Source organism: Ambystoma mexicanum, assembly GCF_040938575.1.
Source record: "Ambystoma mexicanum isolate Mex_15411 chromosome 12 unlocalized genomic scaffold, UKY_AmexF1_1 Mex_chr12_unloc.2, whole genome shotgun sequence".
In the NCBI taxonomy this organism is placed as follows: Eukaryota; Metazoa; Chordata; class Amphibia; order Caudata; family Ambystomatidae; genus Ambystoma; species Ambystoma mexicanum.
In genome coordinates this window covers 4,828,019-4,842,745 of record NW_027182323.1, presented here as the reverse complement: position 1 = coordinate 4,842,745, position 14,727 = coordinate 4,828,019, and the positions used below count along the sequence as shown (strand labels likewise).

Genomic DNA, 14,727 nt, shown 5'->3' with positions numbered 1-14,727 from the left:
GATGTAGCCTGGCACGTTGTCCAGCGCCCAGGGAAGTCTTGCAGTTGGCCATGCTGGGGTACTCAGTGCTGAGTTCAATCCATAGAAAGGATCCCCTGTGTATCCTGCAGACGAACCCCTTTGTTATAGGCAACTGAGTAGAGGTACGTTACTGTGGGTTGGGAGTGATGTAACTTCCAAAGGAAAATAAAGCAAAATCCGTAGGCTTTTTTTCTTCTATTGAGATGTTTCTATGTTTGTCTGCTTAGCATATTGTGTAATCATTTTTGATATTTGTTTACGTGTTTAGTTGCAGATTGGCTCCAAATCGCGCTTTCACAAATCATTTAGTCTCGCAGTTTTATTGGCGTCCAAAAAAGCGATTCCATGCACTGCTTATGCCATTACACAAAGCCACACCCATGGAATACTAGACTGTTGCTCCATATATAATGCTCGTGACCTCACACGTTGCGCACCATGAAGTTCTTTGTCTCTTGGCTTACTTGTGGAAATCTCTTGTAATGCCACTTTCCGTGGTGCCCTCCACTAACAAAGACTGATGGCACATCATGTAATGTCATTTTCAATGACCCCCTTCCCCTTTTGATGATGGCATAAATTAGTAGGCTTGTAGGCAATTTCCAGCACAGGCCTCCAAATTCATAAAACCTGCTCTGGAGAGAAAGATGACAAGTCTGTTCCCCTGTATGCACAATGAACTCTACCAGACCAACCAGATCCCCTTACCTACACCAAATCAACATCCCGAAGTTCAACCTGAAAACGGCCGGGGGAGCAAGTTTTCCTGTACTAGCAGCCAAATGCTGGAACGCACTACCTATGACAATTAGAGCTGACACATCGTTTTGGTCGTTTAGAGCCAAAGTCAAGGAAATGCTCATAACCAAACAATAGCCTGTCCACTGCACTTAGCTACATTCAACTGCTCCATTATCAAATGTATGCCACTATGTACGTCACCCTGACACCTGTATCTTTGTTTAATGTATGCCATGATTGTGGCGGACCAAACTGTAACCCTGTCCCACCAGAATCTACTGTGCCCCTTTCTCAGACCACTCTGTAACCTGGTCCTTCTCACCATTTACTGTACTGTATTATACTCGCGTGCCCCTGTATGTGCAACCTTCTGTAACTATTGCTGATCCTGAAGACTTAGCGCCCAGTTACCCTAGGGTTAGGCCGCGCTTTACAAATAAACAAACTAAACTAAACTAAATGGTCTTCGAGCTTTCATATGTGTTAGAATGCCTTTTCCCATTGGAAAAAGTGGAAATGGTGAGAAGCAAACAGTGCAAATTCATAGGGGACGCGTGCACGACAACATGTTTATAATTTGCTTCATTGTCTACACAGCCCTGTGAAAAACATTTTGTAAAGTTACCCGCCCTAGATCCTTCTTGTGCACTTCACAAAACACCTAGTTATGCCATGCACTGCCGACCTTTGAGCATGCTGCAAAAAACACTGCAACCAGCAAAGTGCTCTGGACACTAAGCAGCACTAACTAGACTCCACCATGCACGGACAGGAAGATTATCTTCGTGTGCCGTGAATGCTGCAGCAAATTGTATTGTGCAGAACCGCCACCACCAAACCTCTCCATGCACGGTCAACCAGGGCTTCCTTGGTGGGGGTTAGTACTCGCATGTCAGGGGAGTGATTAGAAGAGTAGGCAACAGGAGACAGCTCATTCTCAAAGATGTGAAGGAGAGAGTTAACTGTTTGTAAGATTGGAGTTGCAGTAGAATAATCTCATTAGAATGTATGAAGAAGTCAGGTGACCCCACACAAGTGCGCTTGCTCCTCACCCACAGTCTCTGAAGTTGGCACCTCTCCCAACATTTGAAGGGTCAGACCTCCTCCCCCCACAACCCCACCACCCCCACAATTTCTGGCCTATGTGCACCTGTGCCTCCTTGTAGATACCTCTAGGCAGTAAGGGCAGGTCCCATTGCACTCTATGGTACTGAAAGTCTGAATGGATGGGTACAGATGACCATTTTACAATTTTCCTGGGCTGCTGAGCAATCCCATTATATATGAATGGGATAGCACCAGGTAGACGTCACCGAGCCCACAGCAGGTGTGAGAAAAATGTGGTTCAGGGAATGGAAAATAGTATGATAATTAGGGTCAGGTGAAATTCCTGTGCATGCCGCCTGGTGGCGTATGGTGTGTAACAGTGCACATGTTTCTCCCGGAGCTAGCCCCTCTTTGGATGTCTCCAGTAATGCATGAAGGACATATCATTGGGGTTGTCCCATTGCTACTGCTAAAAGATCGAATGCAAACAAGCAATTGGCACCCACGTGCACTTTGAATGAAAAGGCAAATCGGAATTTGAAAAAAAACAGTCTGACCCAACTGTATGGGCTAATTAGTACCTCCATCAGAGAAGTGTTTGTGACCCACCCCAGTTCTGGTTTGGGCGTGCCACCAATGAGTGAAATCTTTCATTAGGTGATTCTGACTGTACAGTACCCCAATGACCCACACGTCTGATAAGTACATGATCAATGCCGATATTTAAACAGTTGATTACACAGGAGTTCCTTCGACACAGCCCCTCTCCTTCGCCCTAGTCACTATCTCTCTCTCCCCACTTTACTTGTCTTTTTTCCCCTTGCATTGGGACCTTTATTTTGGTGGCGTGGGTACTCCTCCTTGCAGCTGTACCTTCTGTTTAGCGAGCAGGTCGTTCTCCCATCGTAGTCGTATTGCTCCACCTTTTAGGGCTGATACAACCTGGATGAACATAGAGGGGTGAAATAGGGGCAGTGATGGCTTAATGGAAGGCTTGCATCTCCATACAAGACTTTAGTATATGCAGTACATGCTAGCCCCTGTTCCCACTGTTCTGCACCCCCTCATCACCAAGTTAACGACTCAGTGCAAAGGTGGTAATGTCACTCCCTATATCCGGGCAACCCCCCCCACCCCCCCCCCCCCCCCCCGGGAAATTTATAAATAGGCTACCCTGCATGCGCCTACCCTCACTTGGTTTCAACAGCCTCTTCTTACAGATGTACTTTGCATTAAAAATTAACTCTTACTCTCTCCCGCAAAGCCAAGGCGAGCACACGAACACCCTGCGGATGGTGTAATTCCTCACAGCTCGCTTTCATTGGCTAATTAGAAATTCGGTTGATAACTGGAGCTGTGTGGGAGTTTCCCGTCGTTCCATCACAACTCCTATCACTTAAACATGTATATATTAAAATAGCCACTGTTAATAACAAAGTCATCTTAAAAAACGAATTTTCAGTGGTTTCCAAATCAATCCATGCTCCATTAAAGGACACCAGTGGTAACAGTTGAAGTCGACTTCGCAAAAAAGTGTTCCCCAGCTAGTGTGCTAAGAGCACAGTAGACGTGTTCTCTCCTTTTGTTCTCCAGGGTGGGCCCTGAAGGAGACATTATGGACACTGTGGGCGATGGGGAAAGGAGGAGAGAGAGGGCGCTGCTTTCTCCAGTAAAGACTAGTCCTTTAAGTTGCGATAAAGTGAACTGTAAAGCTTTAATTTTCACTTCTCAGTATAGTTGAGTACTGGTATTGTCTTTTACGGGTTGAAAAGTGCAGGTACTATAATGCTCAAAATTAAGAAGTGTAGATACAGAGCGGGGTAGGAATGGTATATTTAAAGCACTGGTTTTAGAACTAAGAATGTGTCCAGGAGGTTGTTCTCACCAACAGGTAGGTCCTAGGAAGGCTTTCTCTGTACTAGAACATCCTGGGGTGCTCGACAGACAGTGCATCAACTCATATTATTACCCGTTTATCATGAGAAGGAAAACGCAAAATGCAATGTATGCTACACAGTCATGCAATCGTATAAATATGTCTTAAACTGTAGAATTCTAAATGCACAAAGACTGCACTAGATACTCAGGGGCCCGATCCCACCCAGAGAAAAGGCAAGTGAGAAACACACAAGGAGCAAACTCTAAACAGAGCCCAATACAGCAGCCCATAACATGGCGTTTTCAAGTGATGGACAAGGCATCATCATGGCAATGGGGAATTAATACAATATTACATCTCTGGATTCTTTAGCTGATCTGCATACGAGGACGCTGCATCTACTGTGGCATTGATGAAGAGCACTTGAGAACAGCATATCAGCAGGTTCCATGGTGTAATGGTTAGCACTCTGGACTTTGAATCCAGCGATCCGAGTTCAAATCTCGGTGGGACCATTGAGTGTCAACTTTTGAGACTTTTCAATGTTTTTGTCTCACTTTAAATTCCTCCATGTTCTATATCATGATACTAAAAGTTTGAAGTAACATGGTTTCCATTATTGAATTTCGCATACCTATCATGGTGTTTTCAAAATAAAGCTCTTTCTTGTCCTAAATCTGATCTAAGGAGGATTTTTGCAAAAATGTTTCCGCCCGGTTTCGAACCGGGGACCTTTCGCGTGTGAGGCGAACGTGATAACCACTACACTACGGAAACGGCATGGTGATCTTGGATCGGCAGGACACATGGACATGCACATGGATATTTTACTTGAGTGCAGTGCTTGTCTGAAGGTTCAGTCACAGCTGTGCTATTGTTGCCACTGCTGATCTTTCAATAGCCGGCACATGAAGTGTCTCTCGGAGGAATGTTCATGCCTCTTTGCTCTGCATTCAATCAAGTGAATGGCTTGTTCTGTTAACTTGCTAAAATGACCCCCCTTCCCTCACCTTTCTACTTCATTCACAGATTCTTAGAAACATTTTGCATCCACTCACTTGTTCTATTCACTTGCAAACATGATATAATTCGATGCAATCTTGCTGCTTCCCCTGGTCTCAATTTACAGCTTCTTAGAAACATTTTTAAAACAAGGGCATTTCTGATAGTTTATAACTTTTTTTCTTGGCTTTGCCCTCCCTCTGGCAGCAGTGAATTTCTTTCCATTGTCGTATTTCATTGACATAAAACATTTGGAATTGCCCACAAGTTTCAAATCAACACAAGCACATGTCAGCCACGGAGTTCCGCCCTCCCAATGAAGCCAGACAGATGGTTTGACACTGGGGCAAACATGAGACCGAGGTCCCTGTAATCCACATGCATGTATTGCTGCATGGACACTCCTCATCTTTGCAGGATGTAAAGAAATGTATGATTTCATATTAAGTGCCCCAAATCAACCCTTGATCCTTTGTAAGCGTGGTCCTGTCTCCAGTACTACATCACCCCCCCCCCCTGTATTCCCCAAACGCACACGCGGGGGTCAGAGTGTTAGATCGCCTTCATATCATTGGAACCCCCTCTCTCACACCTCAATGATTCGACAGCAACAGGTTGGAAATTGTGTTCTCTAAAAGTAAAAAGAAAACACGTGATTAGCATTACACTGCCCATAGTATCACATCACATGACTAAGTTTCATGTACCTACCCACACAAAGAGCTCAACACAGGGCGGGATAAGGGGTGCAGACTTGGTGGTGGGGGCATGGACCTGCCTTGCTAGTGCCAGAGGACCAATGAAATTAGAAAGTGAATGTGGAGCTTGAAAGACATGCATTCTGTTTGTGCTTCCCACACCCCTGGGTCCCAATGGGCCGCTCTATGACGGGAACCCAGGGGTTCTTTGCCAATCCTTGATGTTAGGGTCTGCTGATGAAATGGTGACAGGCCAGGTCAGGATGCACCCCAGTAACTTAGACACTGAATGGAAAACGCTGGTTGACAACCTGACACACGTCGCGTGACTGCGTGTGAGCGGTATTTCTGCGGGTGAGGAGGGCGAACGTTGCATATTGTGAACGAAAATATTGACCCATTAAAGAATAACAACCATAATGACCGTTTAGAGAGGGTTTGTTACAAGAAGGGACTTAGGGAGCATGGGATGGTGATCGCCACATTAGACCTGAGAAATCTCGGGGCATTTTATTTAAGTATTTATTGCGTCGTTATCAGTATTGCGAGCACTTAGGTTGCACAGAAGACCCAGAACCTGTTCCCAGAATAGTAAAGAAACATAACACGCAAGTAATAAATAATGTATACACTCCTTCTAGGACCAATATCCGGTGCACCCACGCACCTTATGACTCTCTCTCTCTCTCTCTCTCTCTCTCTGTCTCTCTCTCTCCTGACTTGAGCTACGGTTCCAAGGGCGCTCAACCTACCAGCACTTTGAGATCATACCAATGATACATAAGGCGCTATATAGATGCCAAGTAACATAACATAACATAACATAACATAACATAACATAACAATACAACTAAAAGACTCCCCAAAAATACATCCAACAAAGGCAACTGCAAAGCAAGCTGCAGGAATACCCTGTGGAGTAAATGACTACTACTCTGCAGGTGTACATGATGAGCAGTGGCTAAACTGCCTACTGAACCCCTCTCACTACTACCAAACCGGGAGAGATCCCCAGACTCGGACTGGCCTATAGGACAACAAGCAAGTGCCAGAACCAAAAGCCCAAAATGCTAGTGTGGGCCTAGTTTCTTTGTCAAATGGGCCACTTTTTTGGCCTATGTGGGTCAGTTTGATAAGATGCTTCACCATGTGGCTAGTAGTTTTGACAAGTTACTGAAAAAATATTCCTGAAAATGCACAATTTGCATCACATTTTGATTATACTCACACGGTCTGCCACAAAAGGAATGAATTGCTATTTCCAAGGTGGGCCACTTTTTTATTGGTGCCCGAGACAATTGTATGGCCCAGTCCGACCCTGTATGCAGGCATTACACATCGTTTTATGGGGTCTACCGTGTACTGTAGGTTCCCCTTCCTGGATGTAAACTGCAGGAAATAAACTAAGCATATACTGTGCCTTGTATTGGCCAATTCTCCGAGTGAACAGAACAGCCTCCTGGTCTGACCTAACAGTGGCCGAACTGGGTGGTATGCATAGAATGGCAGTGTTCAAAGGTCGAGACAGGTGCGTACCACTAGGCACACTACACAGGGGTGTCGGGTTGGCAGTGCATGTTCTGGTGTAGCGCTCTGTGCAGCGCCAACGGGGCCCCCTTGTGTGTAGTGCGGAAAGTAGCACAGTGCTGTATGTGGGTACAACTGCCCTGCTGGATGGAACCCACGTATTCTGTGCATAGTGCCCCAGAGGGGCTTGCTCTACCTCGCTAGTGCATGATGTAGCCTGGCACGTTGTCCAGCGGCCAGGGAAGTCTTGCAGCTGGCCATGCTGGGGTACTCAGTGCTGAGTTCAATCCATAGAAAGGATCCCCTGTGTATCCTGCAGACGAGCCCCTTTGTTATAGGCAGCTGAGTAGAGATACGTTACTGTGGGTTGGGAGTGCTGTAACTTCCAAAGGAAAATAAAGCGAAATCCGTAGGCTTTTTTTTCTTCTGTTGACATGTTTCTATGTTTGTCTGCTTAGCATATTGTGTAATCACTTTTGATATTTGTTCACGTGTTTAGTTGCAGATTGGCTCCAAATCGCGGTTTCACAAATCATTTAGTCTCGCAGTTTTATTGGGCGTCCAAAAAAGCGATTCCATGCACTGCTTATGCCATTGCACAAAGCCACACCCATGGAATACTAGACCGTTGCTCCATATATAATGCTCGTGACCTCACACGTTGCGCACCATGAAGTTCTTTGTCTCTTGGCTTACTTGTGGAAATCTCTTGTAATGCCACTTTCCGTGGTGCCCTCCACTACCAAAGACTGATGGCACATCATGTAATGTCATTTTCAATGACCCCCTTCCCCTTTTGATTATGGCAATTAATATTCAAATTGGTAGGTTTTTGTGCATATTTCCAGCGCAGGCTTCCGAGTTCACAAGACCTGCTCTGGAGAGAAAGAAAACAGGTCAGTTCCCCTGTATTCACAATGGTCCTAGAGCTTTCATATGTGTTAGAATGCCTTTTCCCATTGGAAAAAGTGGATATGGTGAGAAACAAACAGTGCAAATCCATAGGGGACGCGTGCACGACAACAGGTTTATAATGTGCTTCCTTGTCTACACAGCCCTGTGAAAAACATTTTGTAAAGTTACCCGCCCTAGATCCTTCTTGTCCACTTCACAAAACACCTAGTTATGCCATGCACTTTCGACCTTTGAGCATGCTGCAAAAAACACTGCAACCAGCAAAGTGCTCTGGACACTAAGCAGCACTAACTAGACTCCACCATGCACGGACAGGAAGATTATCTTCGTGTGCCGTGCATGCTGCATCAAATTGTATTGTGCAGAACCGGCACCACCAAACCTCTCCATGCACGGTCAACCAGGGCTTCCTTGGTGGGGGTTGGTACTCGCATGCCAGGGGAGTGATTAGAAGAGTAGGCAACAGGAGACAGCTCATTCTCACAGACGTGAAGGAGAGAGTTAACTGCTTGTAACATTGGAGGTGCACTAGAATAGTCTCATTAGAATGCATGAAGAAGTTAGGTGACCCCACATAAGTAAGTTTGCTCCTCACCCACAGTCTCTGAAGTTGGCACCTCTCCCAGCATTTAAAGGGTTAGACCTCCTCTCCCCCCACAAATTCTGGCCTATATGCACCTGTGCCTCCTTGTAGATCCCTCTAGGCAGTAAGGGCAGGTCCCATTGCACTCTATGGTACTGAAAGCCTGAATGGATGGGTACAGATGAGCATTTTACAATTGTCCTGGCCTGCTGAGCAATGCCATTATATATGGATGGGATGGCACCAGGTAGACGTCACCGAGCCCACAGCAGGTGTGAGAAAAATGTGGTTCAGGGAATCCAAAATAGTATGATAATTAGGGTCAGGTGAAATTCCTGTGCTAAGGCACCCAAAGGCCTCACAAAACTTGCTAGAGGCACTGTCCAAAAGGTTCCTATTCTACTAGCTCTCATTCAGTATAACGAAATGACAGTGAGGATCCCTGTCAGTATTCAGAGTGAGGTGCCTGGGAGAGTCCTGTTTGGGAATGATCTAAAAACTCTGAGTAGTATCCAGTACCCCCAGGCCTCCCAGTATGGAGAAGCAGAACCAAACTAAATTATCTAGAGAGGCCACCTTAAGGGACCACTCTGAGCCTGTGGGAACCTCTACAGAGAACCCCACTACAAGCCCTGGTGTTAGTAAGTTGACCTCTAACCCAGGCAAAGTTCAGGCTAGTATGTTAGGGAAATGGGAGCCCATACCAAGCTCTATCATTGTTCCCCCAGCTTTAAAGTCTCTGAATCCCCCTGCTTCTGAGGAAGAGGTGGATAGACCAACTGGACCCCTCTCTGGGCCTAAGAGAACTTGTAATTCTCAGTGCTGGTGGACAACCAGAAAAGACAAGTCTAAGGCCAAAAACCTTCAGACTGTTGGACCTTCTACAGAAGACTCCAACCCAAATCCTAATATTAGGAGAACAACTCCTAAAATAGGTAAGGTTAGATCTAAGAGGAAGGGGAAGCATGTACCTTGCTTATCCCCAGCCCCTCCACCCAAGATGCCTGAGACCCAACCTGCTCCCAAAAGAGAGATGGTGAGGAAACCTGGAGGCCCCTCTAGATCTAAGGGAATCCTTTATAAGGACCCCTTGGAAAAGCCTATCACAGGTTCAGGAGTTGAACCAACTTCTGAGGGACTGGTCAACCAGATCCCCTATAGATTTCAAAAGAAATGTCTCTCAAAGGGTGTGTAGGTCATATAGTTTACAAAGGAAAACCTTTGATTTTACCATTGAGCACAGAGCAGGAAGTCACCACCAAAATGCTGATGGTCTCTGTGGGATGTGTATAACCGACTAGAGGTATGAGATCCCTCCGGGAGTGGATTAAATCCTCCTGTCCCTTAGTCTGGGGGGTTAGGGGGGTGCGAGTGTTTGGGAGAATTCTAATTTATGGCTAATTTCCCTTACCTAGTGAGTCCCTCAAGAGCTTTGCTGGATTTCTGGGGTTTACTTTTTCCACTTGGTAAGAGTGTGAGACTTTTTCCCCCTCTTACATGTGTTTTTCCATGTGTATTTCTACTGTCTGTGTGATTGTGGGCTCTGGAGGACACCACTCCACGAACCCCACTTTTATGTGTGTTACACAGCACCTTCCGTGCAGTGACACAGGGTTGTCTTTGAGACTTCCCCCTGACTCCATTTTTCTGGGACTGACTACTGTCCCCCAGAAAACAGGTAAAGTTGCCATTTACTTTACATAGTCATTTAAAAGTAAGACCCAGTACACCCCATCTTACATGGAGTACTGGAAAGGGTTAATTCCTATCCATTTTTGTCTGTGCCTCTCTGAGCTTTGTCTTGCTCTTTTAACATTTTGACTTGGCTGGTGGCAGTGGAATCTACCCTACTTTTCTACCGCGATTATACTATATAAACGTGGTACGGTTCCAGGCTATTGTATTAGCCTCGAACATAAACCCGCTTGACCAAATGCTCTTTCTTTTGGCTCCGGTCGGGTTTATTTGCCATTTCTTTTTGTTAAAATCCTTCTTGTGTTTTACTTTGCGCGGCAAACCAGGTTTGCCTTCTTTGTTCGCCATCTTTTGGCGGGCTTCTCTCAAGAAGCCCTCCTTTTGGCGCCTGGGTGTCTAGGTGGGCTGAATGTGAGGGAGGGGTGTAGTCACCCCCTGCACAGGGTATCCTTGGAAACCCAAGTCGCACTTTGTCGTGATTGGCTGTGGTGGTTGTCCGGGCCAGACAACCCCACTGCTGTGTGATTGACAGCCAGGCTGTGTGAATGGGGGATTTTCGCATAAAAGGCAGGACTCTTGGGCTGGAAGTCAGAATCGCCACTGAAACTGCAAGGAACCGAAGAGAAGTGGAGAAGAAGACGGCTGCTGCAACTACCGAGTCCAGGTGGAGCCCTGCTGCAGTCCTGAGCTATCTATCCTTCAACGACAAGAGAAGATCCAATCCGGAGTCTTCTTCCCTTGAGCCTGGTGGGATCAACCAGCTCCTCTTCCACAGGCAGAGGATCCTCTTCTTGGTCGAAATTGCTGCACACTGCTGTAGTGGTCCGGATAGCCATCTGAAGAGCCTCTCCTGTTTTAAAGAAGCGCACCTTTTATTCACCGTTGCTTTTGCTGCTGCTGGCCTCATCCCTGCGTAGTGCAAATCGCTCCAGACGTCCTCCTTCTTGTCCCCACGACTTAAGCTTCAGGAACCGTGAGTCTGCAGGAACAACCAGGAACAACTGCCGTTGCACCAGCTTTTCTTCACTTGATTAAGGTGCTGTGTCCAACCTCGAGGAACGGGGGTGAACCCTTTTTCCTCACTAAAGGCTTGTCCTTATCTTCCTTCCGCCTTATATCTTTTGCTTCCTCTTTTGACAATATCCAAGTACTCCTGGCAATCTCGAATCGTAAACTGTACTAACCGTGTGATCCTCGACAACAGGAACCCTGTTCCACTTGACACTGGCGCGGGCCTATTGACTTATTCACTTGTGGGAAAGTGTCCTCTGATTCTATCTGCCTTGACAAAAGTATTGCCTATGATTTGTATCCCCAACTCTCTTGTGTTGATTCATGTGCTAAGTGTGTTTTAACTCCGGTAACATTTCTTCCCTCTGGTACGCGTATCTTTAGTAAGACCGAACTGTCATTACTGTCAAAAAGCGATTGCATCTGTCCCCCCGGTAACTTCTTTGTTTCCCAACACCGGTCAGTCAAAACCAAAGGTACTTACCTTGAATTGCGTTGCACAAAGTGAATTGGTTGTGTGTAGTGTATTTTTCATGTGATTTTAAATTAATAGAAGTGAAGGGTTTTACAAACAGATATTCTGGAAATAAATGTACTGTTACTTCTCAACCAAAAACCTTGAGTCAGTGTTTGCTTGAGTCACAGTAATTGTGGTCCTTTGTCTAATCTCTACTACTGCTCATTTGCTCTTGAGATAAGTCTGGCTGCTCCGCTACTGCTACCACTCTAACAGTTTAGTACAGGCTTGTACCAAAGGTGACCTTGTATTACCACTTGTAGTCTTAATTGTGTGTAGTGGTCCCTAAGGACACTGCACAGGATTCTGCCTAACAGAGTGCCCTCGTCAGGTTGGCCATGAATCGTTCTATCATTCCATTCGCCTGTGGCCATAATGAGGTTATTTTCTGGTGGTGGAATCAAAGGAAGTTTGCAACTTGTGTGAATTGATGCCCATTGAATGGGGGCCCGTTGTCTGTCTGTAGCACTCTTGGGATGCCGTAGGCGGAGAATATGGGGTCTAGCGCTGGTATGACGTGATGAGCTGTGCTTCCGGATATCCAGAATATTCGTCCATCACCGCCAGCACGTACTTCCCTCCTTTGATGGGCCCAAAGAAGTCGGTGGCTACTGCTTCCCATATTCCTTGGGGAAGCTCCGACATTTTCAAGGGTTCCGGGTGTCGGTTGGGTGTGATGAGGCTGCACGTGGGGCATGACTTCAAGGCTTCCTCCACCAGGGAGTCCATGCTGGGAAACCAGACTTTCTGGCGAAGGTCGACACTATCCCTCTGTGGTTCTCATGGGCGAGCTCGATGACTTTTGCTCATAAGGGTGGCGGAATCACCAGCTTGCAGTCTTTTAGGAGCAGGTGCTCTTGGGATAGTGCCAGTTCGTCCTTCATTTGCACCAGTAGTTCTACCTCGATGCGCACCTGGTCCCCTGCCGCTCTCGCTCTCTCTCTGGCTCTCCTCCACATGCCTGATTCGAGGCAGTCACAGATGATTTGACAGGCCAGATTGTTTTCTGCATTTCGAGCTACTGTCTCGATGTCTATCCCCTCTGGGGTAGTTTGATGTGTGAGGTACCGAAGGTATCTGTCCGCTACAGAGGGTTCTGGCGTACACCCCTCCAGGGCCTTCTGGCCGATGCACGATCTTGAAAGCATAATCTTGCAGTCGTAGCCCCCATCAGGCTATCCGAGGTGGCATCTTCGCCTGGGGGTTCCCATACATGAATAGTAGCGCCTGATGATCTGTGATGACTCAAAATGGTTTTATCCAGAAAGAAGGAACGAGTAGCTTCCGTCCCTGGATGAGCTCACTCATAAAACCCTATCCAGGGTTTCTAAATACTGTTCAAATCAATGAATCACTTTCATGTGGTTAAATCAAGATTCTATATTTCTGTGTAGTTTTTCTCAAATATCATTATTTATTCCTGACTCATCAGTGTCATACAGTTTTAGCCAATGCATTTCGGACATCCGTCCATCGTCAGGGCTATTACCACTGTTATTCATCAACCAGTAAGTATCCCATCAACATGTTGTCATACATCGATACAATTAAAATTAGTTATCCATCATACAGTGAACCCCAAAAAACCGAGCAAAATATGACATATAAATTCCACATACCAGGTGATAGTTGCAGTCCAAGGTGAAATTCAAAAAACAAAAAACAAACAATAAGCAAACGAAAATTCATTGTAGTACATTATTCAGCTGGCTAGACAGACTACACAGAAATATAGAATCTTGATTTAACCACATGAAAGTGATTAATTGATTCGAACAGTATTTAGAAACCCTCGATAGGGTTTTATGAGTGAGCTCATCCAGGGACGGAAGCTACCCGTTCCTTCTTTCTGGATATTCCTATTACCTTGTGCCGAGGCTACAGGGTGAGCTCCCACAACAATTGCGAACACCAAGTAAAACTGTGAACTATTTAAGAATAAGTGGTGCCCAGCCTACTCCTTGTTTTTGTTTTGACTCAAAATGGTTTGCCATATAGGAAAAGGTGGAAGTGTTCGCATGCCCATACCACAGCAAGGCCTTCCTTCTCTGCCTCGGAATATGCCTGTTCAGTGGCAGAGAGGCTCCAGCTGGCGTATGCGATAACATGCGTTCGCGAATGGTCTTTTGAGTCCACTTGAGCCAGGATAGCTCCCAGTCCTACAGGGCTGGCATCTACTGTCAGTTCAGTTTGGCGGCTGGGGTTGTAATATGACATATTCTCGGCCTTAGCAACCCTTTCTCTGATGATCTCGAAAACCTTCTGGCACTCATCAGTCCAGGGGAAAGTGGCATCCTGTCTGGTTAAGAGTCTTAGTGGCTTGCTTACTGTCTCAAAGTCCTTGATGTAGCGCGTACAGGAGCTGGCAAGCCCTAGGAATGACCACGGCTCTGAGACATTGGCTGTGGGTGCGGTGTCGTTCAGCGCAGCCACTTTGTCAGGATCTGGTGTTATGCCCGACTCTGAAAAGATACGTCCAAAGAATCTCAACGTGCTCTTCCAGAACTCGCACTTGTCCCGATTTAGCATGAGATTCACTGCCTCCAGTAAGTACTTTGCACACTTTCATTAGTGCCTCATCATGCTTGATGACGTCCGCGCTGATGACCAGGATGTCGTCACTATAATTGAGGCAGTTCGGTATGTGCTTGATGATCTTGTGCACTTCGGCTTGAAATATCTCTGTTGCTGAGGACACACCGAAACTTAGCCTCTTATAGCGAAAGAGGCCCAGATACGTGACGAGGTGGTGATGTTCCTGCTTTCGGGGCTCAATACGAGTTGATGATAGCCTTTCTGTAGGTCTAGCTTGGAGAACACTTTGGCCCCGTTCAAGAGATGAATCATGTCTGAAATACGTGGGGCCAAGTGCCTATCTCTCTGAATGGCTTGGTTGGGGTGCCTCATGTCCATGCACAGTCAAATTGCTTCCGATCCTTTCTTGGGCACCGGCACTATTGGGGACACCCAGGTGGTGGGGACGGTGGCCGGCTTGATGCTATCATGCTCGAGCAATTTATGTAGCTCGTCCTCCACCTTCTTTTGGATGTTGATGGGGATCCCTCGGTAGTGTTGGGCTACGGGGGCGTAT

At 46.4% G+C, this 14,727-nt stretch overlaps 2 non-coding genes across 2 annotated transcripts; one reads left to right on the top strand and one right to left on the bottom strand.

Annotated features, from left to right (window-relative positions):
- The first annotated feature begins 4,131 nt into the window (after positions 1–4,131).
- TRNAQ-UUG (transfer RNA glutamine (anticodon UUG)) lies at positions 4,132–4,203 on the top strand. The gene has a single exon. It is a non-coding gene; the product is annotated as a tRNA-Gln (tRNA).
- Positions 4,204–4,392: 189 nt separating this feature from the next.
- Positions 4,393–4,465, bottom strand: TRNAV-CAC (transfer RNA valine (anticodon CAC)). Its single transcript has one exon. It is a non-coding gene; the product is annotated as a tRNA-Val (tRNA).
- Positions 4,466–14,727: the final 10,262 nt, after the last annotated feature.